Source organism: Bombina bombina, chromosome 6, assembly GCF_027579735.1.
Source record: "Bombina bombina isolate aBomBom1 chromosome 6, aBomBom1.pri, whole genome shotgun sequence".
NCBI lineage: Eukaryota > Metazoa > Chordata > Amphibia > Anura > Bombinatoridae > Bombina > Bombina bombina.
The window spans coordinates 766,784,285-766,799,587 of NC_069504.1; the positions used below are offsets into that span (position 1 = coordinate 766,784,285).

A 15,303-nucleotide genomic window follows, 5' to 3' on the forward strand; every position below is an offset into this window, starting at 1 on the left:
TTCTCTAGGGGCTTTCCCTAATCTTAGGCAGAGCCTCATTTTCGCGCCGGTATTGCGCACTTGTTTTTGAGCAGCATGACATGCAGTCGCATGTGTGAGGAGCTCTGATACATAGAAAAGACTTTCTGAAGGCGTCATTTGGTATCGTATTCCCCTTTGGGCTTGGTTGGGTCTCAGCAAAGCAGATACCAGGGACTGTAAAGGGGTTAAAGTTAAAGACGGCTCCGGTTCCGTTATTTTAAGGGTTAAAGCTTCCAAATTTGGTGTGCAATACTTTTAAGGCTTTAAGACACTGTGGTGAAATTTTGGTGAATTTTGAACAATTCCTTCATACTTTTTCGCAATTGCAGTAATAAAGTGTGTTCAGTTTAAAATTTAAAGTGACAGTAACGGTTTTATTTTAAAACGTTTTTTGTACTTTGTTATCAAGTTTATGCCTGTTTAACATGTCTGAACTACCAGATAGACTGTGTTCTGAATGTGGGGAAGCCAAGGTTCCTTCTCATTTAAATAAATGTGATTTATGTGACACTGAAAATGATGCCCAAGATGATTCCTCAAGTGAGGGGAGTAAGCATGGTACTGCATCATTCCCTCCTTCGTCTACACGAGTCTTGCCCACTCAGGAGGCCCCTAGTACATCTAGCGCGCCAATACTCCTTACTATGCAACAATTAACGGCTGTAATGGATAATTCTATCAAAAACATTTTAGCCAAAATGCCCACTTATCAGCGTAAGCGCGACTGCTCTGTTTTAGATACTGAAGAGCATGAGGACGCTGATGATAATGGTTCTGAAATGCCCCTACACCAGTCTGAGGGGGCCAGGGAGGTTTTGTCTGAGGGAGAAATTTCAGATTCAGGGAAAATTTCTCAACAAGCTGAACCCGATGTGATTACATTTAAATTTAAGTTGGAACATCTCCGCGCTCTGCTTAAGGAGGTATTATCCACTCTGGATGATTGTGAGAATTTGATCATCCCAGAGAAACTATGTAAAATGGACAAGTTCCTAGAGGTCCCGGGGCTCCCAGAAGCTTTTCCTATACCCAAGCGGGTGGCGGACATTGTAAATAAAGAATGGGAAAGGCCCGGTATACCTTTCGTCCCTCCCCCCTTATTTAAAAAATTGTTTCCTATGGTCGACCCTAGAAAGGACTTATGGCAGACTGTCCCCAAGGTCGAGGGAGCGGTTTCTACTTTAAACAAACGCACCACTATACCCATAGAAGATAGTTGTGCTTTCAAAGATCCTATGGATAAAAAATTAGAAGGTTTGCTTAAAAAGATGTTTGTTCAGCAAGGTTACCTTCTACAACCAATTTCATGCATTGTCCCTGTCACTACAGCCGCGTGTTTCTGGTTCGATGAGCTAGTAAAGGCGATCGATAGTGATTCTCCTCCTTATGAGGAGATTATGGACAGAATCCGTGCTCTCAAATTGGCTAATTCTTTCACCCTAGACGCCACCTTGCAATTGGCTAGGTTAGCGGCGAAGAATTCTGGGTTTGCTATTGTGGCGCGTAGAGCGCTTTGGTTGAAATCTTGGTCAGCGGATGCGTCTTCCAAGAACAAACTCCTTAACATTCCTTTCAAGGGGAAAACGCTGTTTGGCCCTGACTTGAAAGAGATTATCTCTGATATCACTGGGGGTAAGGGCCACGCCCTTCCTCAGGATAGGTCTTTCAAGACCAAAAATAAACCTAATTTTCGTCCCTTTCGTAGAAACGGACCAGCCCCAAGTGCTATGTCCTCTAAGCAAGAGGGTAATACTTCTCAAGCCAAGCCAGCCTGGAGACCAATGCAAGGCTGGAACAAGGGAAAGCAGGCCAAGAAACCTGCCACTGCTACCAAGACAGCATGAAATGTTGGCCCCCGATCCGGGACCGGATCTGGTGGGGGGCAGACTCTCTCTCTTCGCTCAGGCTTGGGCAAGAGATGTTCTGGATCCTTGGGCACTAGAAATAGTCTCCCAAGGTTATCTTCTGGAATTCAAGGGGCTTCCCCCAAGGGGGAGGTTCCACAGGTCTCAATTGTCTTCAGACCACATAAAGAGACAGGCATTCTTACATTGTGTAGAAGACCTGTTAAAAATGGGTGTGATTCATCCTGTTCCATTAGGAGAACAAGGGATGGGGTTCTACTCCAATCTGTTCATAGTTCCCAAAAAAGAGGGAACGTTCAGACCAATCTTAGATCTCAAGATCTTAAACAAGTTTCTCAAGGTTCCATCGTTCAAAATGGAAACCATTCGAACAATTCTTCCTTCCATCCAGGAAGGTCAATTCATGACCACGGTGGATTTAAAGGATGCGTATCTACATATTCCTATCCACAAGGAACATCATCGGTTCCTAAGGTTCGCATTCCTGGACAAGCATTACCAGTTCGTGGCGCTTCCTTTCGGATTAGCCACTGCTCCAAGGATTTTCACAAAGGTACTAGGGTCCCTTCTAGCGGTGCTAAGACCAAGGGGCATTGCAGTAGTACCTTACTTGGACGACATTCTGATTCAAGCGTCGTCCCTTCCTCAAGCAAAGGCTCACACGGACATAGTCCTGGCCTTTCTCAGATCTCACGGATGGAAAGTGAACGTGGAAAAGAGTTCTCTATCTCCGTCGACAAGGGTTCCCTTCTTGGGAACAATAATAGACTCCTTAGAAATGAGGATTTTTCTGACAGAGGCCAGAAAAACAAAACTTCTAAACTCTTGTCAAACACTTCATTCCGTTCCTCTTCCTTCCATAGCGCAGTGCATGGAAGTAATAGGTTTGATGGTAGCGGCAATGGACATAGTTCCTTTTGCGCGCATTCTTCTAAGACCATTACAACTGTGCATGCTCAGTCAGTGGAATGGGGACTATACAGACTTGTCTCCGAAGATACAAGTAAATCAGAGGACCAGAGACTCACTCCGTTGGTGGCTGTCCCTGGACAACCTGTCACAAGGGATGACCTTCCGCAGACCAGAGTGGGTCATTGTCACGACCGACGCCAGTCTGATGGGCTGGGGCGCGGTCTGGGGATCCCTGAAAGCTCAGGGTCTTTGGTCTCGGGAAGAATCTCTTCTACCGATAAATATTCTGGAACTGAGAGCGATATTCAATGCTCTCAAGGCTTGGCCTCAGCTAGCAAAGGCCAAGTTCATACGGTTTCAATCAGACAACATGACGACTGTTGCGTACATCAACCATCAGGGGGGAACAAGGAGTTCCCTGGCGATGGAAGAAGTGACCAAAATCATTCAATGGGCGGAGACTCACTCCTGCCACCTGTCTGCAATCCACATCCCAGGAGTGGAAAATTGGGAAGCGGATTTTCTGAGTCGTCAGACATTACATCCGGGGGAGTGGGAACTCCATCCGGAAATCTTTGCCCAAATTACTCAACTGTGGGGCATTCCAGACATGGATCTGATGGCCTCTCGGCAGAACTTCAAGGTTCCTTGCTACGGGTCCAGATCCAGGGATCCCAAGGCGACTCTAGTAGATGCACTAGTAGCACCTTGGACCTTCAAACTAGCTTATGTATTCCCGCCGTTTCCTCTCATCCCCAGGCTGGTAGCCAGGATCACTCAGGAGAGGGCGTCGGTGATCTTGATAGCTCCTGCGTGGCCACGCAGGACTTGGTATGCAGATCTGGTGAATATGGCATCGGCTCCACCATGGAAGCTACCTTTGAGACGAGACCTTCTTGTTCAAGGTCCGTTCGAACATCCGAATCTGGTCTCACTCCAGCTGACTGCTTGGAGATTGAACGCTTGATCTTATCAAAACAAGGGTTCTCAGATTCTGTTATTGATACTCTTGTTCAGGCCAGAAAGCCTGTAACTAGAAAAATTTACCACAAAATATGGAAAAAATATATCTGTTGGTGTGAATCTAAAGGATTCCCTTGGGACAAGGTAAAGAGTCCTAAGATTCTATCCTTTCTTCAAGAAGGATTGGAGAAAGGATTATCTGCAAGTTCCTTGAAGGGACAGATTTCTGCCTTGTCTGTGTTACTTCACAAAAAACTGGCAGCTGTGCCAGATGTTCAAGCCTTTGTTCAGGCTCTGGTTAGAATCAAGCCTGTTTACAAACCTTTGACTCCTCCTTGGAGTCTCAACTTAGTTCTTTCAGTTCTTCAGGGGGTTCCGTTTGAACCCTTACATTCCGTTGATATTAAGTTATTATCTTGGAAAGTTTTGTTTTTGGTTGCAATTTCTTCTGCTAGAAGAGTTTCAGAATTATCTGCTCTGCAGTGTTCTCCTCCTTATCTGGTGTTCCATGCAGATAAGGTGGTTTTACGTACTAAACCTGGTTTTCTTCCAAAAGTTGTTTCTAACAAAAACATTAACCAGGAGATAGTCGTACCTTCTTTGTGTCCGAAACCAGTTTCGAAGAAGGAACGTTTGTTGCACAATTTGGATGTTGTTCGCGCTCTAAAATTCTATTTAGATGCTACAAGGATTTTAGACAAACATCTTCCTTGTTTGTTGTTTATTCTGGTAAAAGGAGAGGTCAAAAAGCAACTTCTACCTCTCTCTCTTTTTGGATTAAAAGCATCATCAGATTGGCTTACGAGACTGCCGGACGGCAGCCTCCTGAAAGAATCACAGCTCATTCCACTAGGGCTGTGGCTTCCACATGGGCCTTCAAGAACGAGGCTTCTGTTGATCAGATATGTAGGGCAGCGACTTGGTCTTCACTGCACACTTTTACCAAATTTTACAAGTTTGATACTTTTGCTTCTTCTGAGGCTATTTTTGGGAGAAAGGTTTTGCAAGCCGTGGTGCCTTCCATTTAGGTGACCTGATTTGCTCCCTCCCTTCATCCGTGTCCTAAAGCTTTGGTATTGGTTCCCACAAGTAAGGATGACGCCGTGGACCGGACACACCTATGTTGGAGAAAACAGAATTTATGTTTACCTGATAAATTACTTTCTCCAACGGTGTGTCCGGTCCACGGCCCGCCCTGGTTTTTTAATCAGGTCTGATAATTTATTTTCTTTAACTACAGTCACCACGGTATCATATGGTTTCTCCTATGCAAATATTCCTCCTTAACGTCGGTCGAATGACTGGGGTAGGCGGAGCCTAGGAGGGATCATGTGACCAGCTTTGCTGGGCTCTTTGCCATTTCCTGTTGGGGAAGAGAATATCCCACAAGTAAGGATGACGTCGTGGACCGGACACACCGTTGGAGAAAGTAATTTATCAGGTAAACATAAATTCTGTTTTTTTTATCTCACTACTGCATCTTACCACTGTTTTATGTATGGGTTGACAGATACATCACATGATCTGTGTCACAGTTATAATGGCCTTGAATACTGTCATTGTTACCTGTTCTTGGATGCATGACAAAAAAAAAACCAGATGTTTTTTGTGAACAAATATTGTAATTTGAACAAATGGGTTTATAAGATATGGTGTAAACATTGGAGTACGTTATCAGTATGTAATCCCAACATACAGGAATTTAGTCAATTACCTATGCCTGCTTATATGAGAGCAAAACATTTGAAGGATGTTTTAGTGAAGGCTAATTTAAGACAGACATATATGGGTTTTCCATGTTTGAATTGCTCAAATTGCAATAGTTTAATTAATTGGTTCTATGTCATGCATCCAAGAACAGGTAAAAAGTATGGTCATGTGGTGTATTTTATCAAATGTCCCTGTGGGAATATTTATGTTGGCGAGACGACTACAAAGATCTGGGAGAGGATAAACCAACATATGAGTAATATTCAGAAGGGTTGCATGGATGCACCAGTGGCACACCATTTTATCAAGGCAGGCCACAATTTCAGTCAACTGAGGTTTCAGATGATTGAACAGGTTTACACTCCCCAGAAGAGGGGTTAATAGAGAATTCATACCACGACAAAGAGACATATTTTGGATATTCACAAATAACAGTATGATTCCTAATGGAATGGATAGGTAATTAGATTGGTCAGTGTTTTCATAATGTTTAGTCTGCATATAGTATATTGTGTATATATAGAGCAATATGCCTTTCTACCACTATGGGGCGAGTATGGGGTTCTTTTTTAGAATGTTATGGGTTAAATTCGAAAATGGGAGGGAGAGGAGACCTTTGACTATTTCAATGTGGAAATATTGTATATGTTTTTATGACATGACTAAAGGCACTGCCTGAAACATTTGATTTATTTGGCTTCATAAAGGAGTACTTTTGTGGAGTGGTGCTGTTGCATTGTATTTTGTTTTTGAAGATTTATTTTGGGCTGCTTTGTAGGGCCCTAGCAGCTTGAGCACCCACAAGAAAACAAACAAACACAGGTGCAAGATCCTTGTTTAAGCATCGCTTCTGAATTGTGACCCCTACTTTGGACTTTGACTTTCCCTTTTGCCTACTAATTTTGCCTGACACTGCCTGAACTGTGAACTTACTCTTGTCTAATCTTTTAGCCTTTAACTGTCCGACCCTACTTCTCTTCCTATTTTTCTATTCTACCAAATCCTTTGAACCAGGAGTTAGTCTGTCCTGTTATTAACTTTACATACAGAAAAACAAGCGTTCAACCAGCTTCTAGGCGAGTTACCACCTTGGAGCAGCCTCTTTTAGCCCAATTGTGTATTTTACAGAGGGGAACTTTCCTTAAAGGGACAGTCAAGTAAAAAAAAAACTTTCATGATTCAGATAGGGCATGTAATTTTAAACAACTTTCCAATTTACTTTTATCACCACGTTTGCTTTGTTCTCTTGGTATTCTTAGTTGAAAGCTAAACCTAGGAGCTTCATATGCTAATTTCTTAGACCTTGAACGCCCTAATCTGAAAGCATTTTGACAGTTTTTCACCACTAGAGGGTGTTAGTTCATGTGTTTCATATAGATTACATTGAGCTCACGCACGTGAAGCTCCTAGGAGTGAGCATTGATTGGCTAAAATGCAAGTCAGTCAAAAGAACTGAAATAAGCTGGCAGTTTGCATAGGCATAAATACAAGGTAATTACAGAGGTAAAACGTATTATTATAACTGTGTTGGTTATGCAAAACTGGGGAATGGATAATATAGGGATTATCTACCTTTTTAAACAACAAAAATTCTGGTGTTGATGTCCCTTTAAGTATATCAGTCTGATCCCACATAACAAGGTCAAGTCCAACCCCAAAATATCAGGCAATCCTCTCCTGAACAAGGAACATGGCAACCCCAGACGATCATTTGGCCTTCCATGGGCCTCATTAGTGAAATGCAGGCTATGCAGCATAATCCCTCTAAGCACATTGGCCAGGGAGTCCACGTCTGGTTCCCCCCATTACCTCCCCAGGGTCATTATGCAAATATACTCAGAAAGAGAATTACTCAACCAGGGATGAACTGCAGCTCAGTAGCTTGTTCCAGGGTCTGTTTAACACCTTGGAGCACCTCTGTGTGTTTTTCACAGAGAAGAACTGTTCTGAAGTATATCAGTCTGATCCTGCCTAACAAGGTCATTCCAGCCCTGAAATACCAGGCAATCCTCCCCTGAACAAGGAACATGGAAACCCCAGACAATCGTTTCAGCCTTCTGTGGGCCTTGAGCACTTCTCTTTCTGTATATATTTATATATAAAGATGTGGACTCCTTGAGGGATATGGCTACACCTCACTGACAAGGCTTACAGAAGGCCTAAACAATGAAAAGCACAATTGGGATAAAATAGGCTACTCCCAGGTGGTAACTGTGCCATATAACAAGCTAATGAGCTGTTGTTCGTTCCTGGCAGAGCGCTTCTCTTTCTATATGAACTGTTATTAACTTTGCCTGCAGCTCATAACTCCAGTAATATCATAATTTTGTGGGTCACACCCTGGACTGTTTCCTGCGTGCCAGGTCTGTGTATGAACTAGTACTACTCAGTCCCAGGGTCCTGGCCAGGACTGACATTGACATTTTTACAACAGCCCCTGGCACAGAGCACAACCTCCAGGAATTTGATTAGGTTGCTGTGGATGCATAGATTGTGACAGGATAGTATCGACCTTTGTTTTCAATTATGTTTCAATTATGATTCCAGCAAATAATTTTTTCTACCCAATCAGTAAAGGGGACTTTAAACAACAACACACAAAAAATAATAATATTGTAAGCACATGTAATTGCAGGTGTCATAGTAGGGTGCAGTCTATCTACACCTTTACCCAATTATACGGTACATATAAATAGGGGGTTATAACAATGTGCATGTGTAAAATTATATAAAATTGTTAAGTTCAGAGAAGATAATATTGTACCAATAATACATTTTCAAGGGTATATATGAATATGTACAATGTAAGCCAAATGATAACATTGTTTATAATATTGTGTGAATTGTTGAACCAATTACTCATGAGTTGTAAATATATTACATGAACAGTGTAAGTTATATAAAATATTATCAGAATGTTCATCTGAGGTGATATACCTTTAAGAACAGCCTCTAATTAAGAGTTAATTACTATTTGCCCCTTAGCGAATGAAATTATTTTACCCTCTTTTTAAGCCCATTAGCAGTAGGTAAGCTCAGAAAGGTATGAGTATGGTGCTTTTGCCGAAACGCGTAAGATTTGCCAAAAGCTAAATGGCATTGTTTGTGCTTTTCATCTGTTCATGTTTTAAAAGAATAATAAAGAATTATGCTTTTAAAAGTTGCTGCCACTCCAGACGTTTGATTGCTGTGGATTTAGCAGATAACATAAGCTTTCTGGTGCATAAATGCATTTTCATATGTTTGGTTTCTGTTCTATGTTGTTGAAGAAATGGAGAAGTGATGGCTGTTTTGCCCAGATTGGTCAGCAGCACGTGGACACCAGGGAAAACCATCTGGGAGTCCTCCACTGAAATGCACTATACCCACTGACCTGAAAAACTAACCCTAACATTAACTACCTCCAAGCCATTACTAGAGGTTGCTGACCCAAACTCTTATCTCAATTAACCATTATTGGAAAGTGGGGCCTCCCATCTTTCAACACAGAACTTAATTCTTAGGTGGGGTGTTACACTCTTATCGCAATTAGCCATCGCCTGGAAGAGGGGCCTACCTAGGTAGGTGTCTGGATTACTACATGGCAGGAAATAGTGCTCTTGCAAATGGATAACCATCTTGGATAAATGCTGCAATATAGTGCTCCAGCCACATGCATGCTCCTGAGCTTATGTCCATGCTTTTCAACAAAAGATACCAAGAGAACAAAACTTGATAATAAAGATTTTGAGTTTTCTGTCCCTTTAAAGGGAGCCTGACACTTTAAACAAATATTTTTAAAATTGATCAGTTATGTGTGAGTATTGATTTTTCCATAAGTTAAGTACATCTTGGATGATGTCCCTTAAAGGAACCGTCATTCGTCGTTAGGCCGTCGGTTGAAGAGGATCGCTCCGCTCCGGTTGGATGAAGATAGAAGACCCTGCTTGGATGAAGACTTCTACCGGATGGAGGACCTCTTCTTACCCTGCTTGGATGAAGACTTCTACCGGATGGAGGACATCTTCTTGCTCTGCTTGGATAAAGAATTCGGCTCGGCTGGGTGAAGACGACTCAAGGTAGGGAGATCTTCAGGGGGTTAGTGTTAGGTTTATTTAAGGGGGGGTTACGGTGGGTTAGAGTAGGGGTATGTGGGTGGTGGTTTTTAATGTTGGGGGGGGGGTATTTTTATTTACAGGTAAAAGAGCTGATTACTTTGGGGTAATGCCCCGCAAAAAGCCCTTTTAAGAGCTGGTAAAAGAGCTGATTACTTTTGTAATTTAGAATAGGGTAGGGCATTTTATTATTTGGGGGGGCTTTTTTATTTTATTAGGGGGCTTAGATTAGGTGTATTTAGTTTAAACTTCTTATAAAAAAAATGTATTTTCTGTAATTTAGTGTTTTTTTGTATTATAGATTAGTTTATTTAATTGTGTTTTAGTTTAGTATATATCTGTATGTGTGCTTGTGTGAGCGCATGTGTGTAAACCTGGGTGTGGGTGTACGTGTGTAAACCTGGGTGTGTAAGCACATGTGTGTAAACCTGGGTGTGGGTATATATGTGTATGTGTGTATATAAAATATATATCTATCTATATATATATATATATATACATACAGAGAGAAGTGCACTTACAGGAACGAACAACTGGCTCAATGCCATTGTTAGCCTGTTCTATGGCGATTTACCACCTGGGTGCAGCTTTTTAGCCCAATAATGCTTTTCACAGAGAAGAAATTTCCTGTAGTATATCAGTCTGATCCCGCCTATTACGGTCAGTCCAGCGCCGAAATACCAGGCAATTCCTCTCTGAACAAGGAACACAGCAACCCCAGACGATCGTTTCGGCCTTCATTGGGCCTCGTCAGTGAGGTGTAGCTATATTCCTCTAAGCACACTGAGCAAGGAGTCCACGTCTGGTTGCCCCTTTTTCCCATAGGGAGACTAAATACATACAGAGAGAAGTGCACTCACAGGAACGAACAACTGGCTCAATACCATTGTTAGCCTGTTCTATGGCGATTTACCACCTGGGTGCAGCTTTTTAGCCCAGTAATGCTTTTCACAGAGAAGAAATTTCCTGTAGTATATCAGTCTGATCCCGCCTATTACGGTCAGTCCAGCACCGAAATACTAGGCAATTCCTCTCTGAACAAGGAACACAGCAACCCCAGACGATCGTTTCGGCCTTCATTGGGCCTCGTCAGTGAGGTGTAGCTATATTCTGTGTGTATTTAGTCTCCCTATGGGAAAAAGGAGAAACCAGACGTGGACTCCTTGCTCAGTGTGCTTAGAGGAATATAGCTACACCTCACTGACGAGGCCCAGTAAAGGCCGAAACAATCGTCTGGGGTTGCTGTGTTCCTTGTTCAGAGAGGAATTGCCTGGTATTTCGGTGCTGGACTGACCGTTATAGGCGGGATCAGACTTATATGCTAAAGGAAAGTTCTACTCTGTGAAAAGCATTACTGGGCTAAAAGAAGCTGCACCCAGGTGGTAAATCACCATAGAACAGGCTAACAATGGTATTGAGCCGGTTGTTCGTTCCTGTGAGTGTGCTTCTGTCTGTGTGTGTGTGTATATATATATATATATATATATATATATATATATATTATATACACACATACACACGTGCACCCACAGACACACATACATACACACTCGCACATGCACACACATACACACACACGCACTTGTACATAGATACACACACTAAAGCACACACATACATACACACAGACATATACACACAGACACAGAAGTGGGTGGTACAGTCAATCAGATGTATTCTGGCCGTTCAATAGAATGTTTTGGTACTGCTGGCTGCAAAGTCACTCTGAAATTATCTTAAAAGCGTTGCAGGAAAAATATAAACCTTACTGTCTCTTTAAATGATACTCATGTAATAAGCAAGACTGCAAACCTAGCAAAACCCTGTATAACAATAAGAGATAAGGGAAGAGATGTCTGAATAAAAAGGACACTGTACTGTAAGACACCCCCCCCCCCTTAATGTGTTCTCAACAACTTGTTATACCAGGGGGCCCGGTCGCGACGCAGATGCTGCATCACCAGTAGTTCTGCCCCTGCACTCTGGTATTTGCAGGTTCTCCCCTGTGCCTTATTTTGTCATTTACATTGCTTTATGTCTTCCTCTCCGCTTCACCACTCACTGCCTCAAACAGTCTGGGCTAGATTACATTTGGCACGCTAATCATAGTACAAGACGCAATAAGCAATATCGCTGGACTGCACTAACATTAGCGCGCAACTTGATATTACAAGTCCATGGTAAATCAGATTTATCAGAGAAGCTTTAGCACAGCCGACATGACACCTGAAGTAAAGTGTAAGGGGCCGAATTATCAAGCTTACGAGTGGAGCTTGATGCCCCTGTTTCCACCGGAAACAGCAGTTATGAAGCAGCGGTCTAAAGACCCCTGCTCCATAACTTGTCCACCTGCTCTGAGGCTGCGGACATCAATCCGCCCCATCTTATACGATCGGGCTGATTGACAACCCCTGATAGCGGCCAATTGGCCAGGAATCTGCAGGGGGCGCATTGCACAAGCAGTTCTGGTGAACTGCTTGTGCAATGATAAATGCTGACAGAGTATGCTGTCTGCATTTATCGATGTGCGGAGCACATGATACGCTACATTGTATCATGTTGCTCGCACTTTAATAAAACAGCCCCTAAGGGTTAAAAAAAAGTTTCACAAAACACATCATATATCACATTATCACCGATCCTCCACCAAGGTTATCCTGGAAGAAAACTTGCTTACTTCTGCTCTGACAATGTTCCCTAGCTCTGAGAATTGTTTTCTTCTGTTAAGTGTGATCAGTCCACGGGTCATCATTACTTGTGGGATATTAACTGCTCCCCTACAGGAAGTGCAAGAGGATTCACCCAGCAGAGTTGCTATATAGCTCCTCCCCTCTACGTCACCTCCAGTCATTCTCTTGCACCCAACGACTAGATAGGATGTGTGAGAGGACTATGGTGATATATTTAGTTTTTATATCTTCAATCAAAAGTTTGTTGTTTTATAATAGCACCGGAGTGTGTTATTCCTTCTCTGGTAGAATTTGAAGAAGAATCTACCTGAGTTTTTTTCTATGATTTTAGCCGGAGTAGTTAAGATCATATTGCTGTTTCTCGGCCATCTGAGGAGAGGCAAACTTCAGATCAGGGGACAGCAGGCAGATTAATCTGCAAAGAGGTATGTAGCAGTTTATTATTTTCTGACATGGAATTGATGAGAAAATCCTGCCATACCGATATAATGTAAACTCAGCCTTAAATGCAGTAGCAGCAACTGGTATCAGGCTGTCATGTATGTATATTTTATACTTCTCTGGTTTTTAGACTGTATACATAGACTTAACCTAATTTGCAGGGACTTGCAATAGGTTTTAAATGACAATTAATTATTGAGGTAAAACGTTTTTTTGCTGGCATGTAAAAACGTTTTTTTCTCTGAGGTACTGGGTGAAAAAATGTTTTGGGCACTATTTTCCACTTGGCAATAGTTTTGATTTAAATTAGAGCAGTTCACTGATCCCTCTCACTGTTATGTGTGTGGGGGAGGGGCCATTTTGGTGCTTTCACTATGCATCAGAAAAAACTCAGTCAGAGATTCATTTTCTTCCTGCATGATCCGGTTCATCTCTACAGAGTTCAGGGATCTCCAAAGCCTTTTTTGAGGGAAGTAATCATTACAGCACAGCTGTGCTGATTGTATTGACTGTGATAAAAAAAAACAAAAAAAAAAAAACGTTTATTTGTGTATTTTTTTCTGCTGCCTGGGTTAGTTATCATTTGCTGAGGGGAACAATCCTTTGCTAAAACTGTATATTCTGACAAAGATTGATGCTATAACTTAATTATTTTAACTGTTATAATATTTTTCTGTGCTTCTTAAAGGCACAGTTCGTTTTCATATTATTTGTAAATTACTTTGTATTTCCAAGTTGCTGTTTATTTGCTAGTGTGTTAAACATGTCTGATTCAGAGGAATATCTCTGTGCTATATGTGTTAATGCCAAAGTGGAGCCCAATAGAAATTTATGTACTAAATGTATTGATGCTACTTTAAAAAACAGTCAATCTGTACAAATTGAACATATTTCACCAAACAACGAGGGGAGAGTTATGCCGGCTAACTCGCCTCACGTGTCAGTACCTGCATCTCCCGCTCAGGAGGTGCGTGATATTGTAGCGCCGAGTACATCTGGGCGGCCATTACAAATCACATTACAAGATATGGCTACTGTTATGACTGAAGTTTTGGCTAAACTACCAGAACTAAGAGGTAAACGTGATCACTCTGGGGTGAGAACAGAGTGCGCTGATAATGCAAGGGCCATGTCTGATACTGCGTCACAGTTTGCAGAACGTGAAGACGGAGAGCTTCATTCTGTGGGTGACGGTTCTGATCCAAATAAACTGGACTCAGACATTTCAAATTTTAAATTTAAGCTTGAGAACCTCCGTGTGTTACTAGGGGAGGTATTAGCGGCTCTGAATGATTGTAACACAGTTGCAATCCCAGAAAAAATGTGTAGGTTGGATAAATATTTTGCGGTACCGACGAGTACTGACGTTTTTCCTATACCTAAGAGACTTACTGACATTGTTACTAAGGAGTGGGATAGACCCGGTGTGCCTTTCTCACCCCCTCCTATATTTAGAAAAATGTTTCCAATAGACGCCGCCACACGGGATTTATGGCAAATGGTCCCTAAGGTGGAGGGAGCAGTTTCTACTTTAGCTAAGCGTACCACTATCCCAGTGGAGGATAGCTGTGATTTTTCAGATCCAATGGATAAAAAATTAGAGGGTTACCTTAAGAAAATGTTTGTTCAACAAGGATTTATATTGCAACCTCTTGCATGTATTGCGCCTGTCACGGCTGCAGCAGCATTTTGGTTTGAGTCTCTGGAAGAGACACTTCAATCATCCACACTAGATGACATCACACACAAACTTAAATTCCTTAAGTTAGCTAATTCATTTATTTCAGATGCCGTAGTACATTTAACTAAACTTGCGGCTAAAAATTCAGGATTCGCCATTCAGACACGCAGAGCTCTGTGGCTGAAATCCTGGTCAGCTGATGTTACGTCTAAATCTAAATTGCTTAATATTCCTTTCAAAGGGCAGACCTTATTCGGGCCCGGCTTGAAAGAGATTATTGCTGACATTACAGGAGGTAAAGGTCATGCCCTGCCTCAGGACAAGGCCAAAGCCAAGGCTAGACAGTCCAATTTTCGTTCCTTTCGTAATTTCAAAGCAGGAGCAGCATCAACTTCCTCTGCACCAAAACAGGAAGGAGCTGTTGCTCGCTACAGACAAGGCTGGAAACCTAACCAGTCCTGGAACAGGGGCAAACAGGCCAGAAAACCTGCTGCTGCCCCTAAGACAGCATGAATTGAGGGCCCCCGATCCGGGACCGGATCTAGTGGGGGGCAGACTTTCCCTCTTCGCCCAGGCTTGGGCAAGAGATGTTCAGGATCCCTGGGCGTTAGAGATCATATCTCAGGGATACCTTCTGGACTTCAAATCCTCTCCCCCAATAGGGAGATTTCATCTGTCAAGGTTGTCAACAAACCTAACAAAGAAGGAAGCGTTTCTACGCTGCGTACAAGATCTTTTATTAATGGGAGTGATCCATCCAGTTCCGCGGTTGGAACAAGGACAAGGGTTTTACTCAAATCTGTTTGTAGTTCCCAAAAAAGAGGGAACCTTCAGGCCAATCTTGGATTTAAAGATCCTAAACAAATTCCTAAGAGTTCCATCGTTCAAGATGGAAACTATTCGAACAATTTTTGCCCATGATCCAA

The 15,303-nt window shown here is 42.3% G+C and overlaps 1 long non-coding RNA gene across 1 annotated transcript in view; it reads left to right on the top strand.

The window, feature by feature from the left end:
- Positions 1 to 15,303, top strand: part of LOC128663632 (uncharacterized) — a 35,895-nt gene that overhangs the window by 1,500 nt on the left and 19,092 nt on the right. The window lies entirely within an intron of this gene.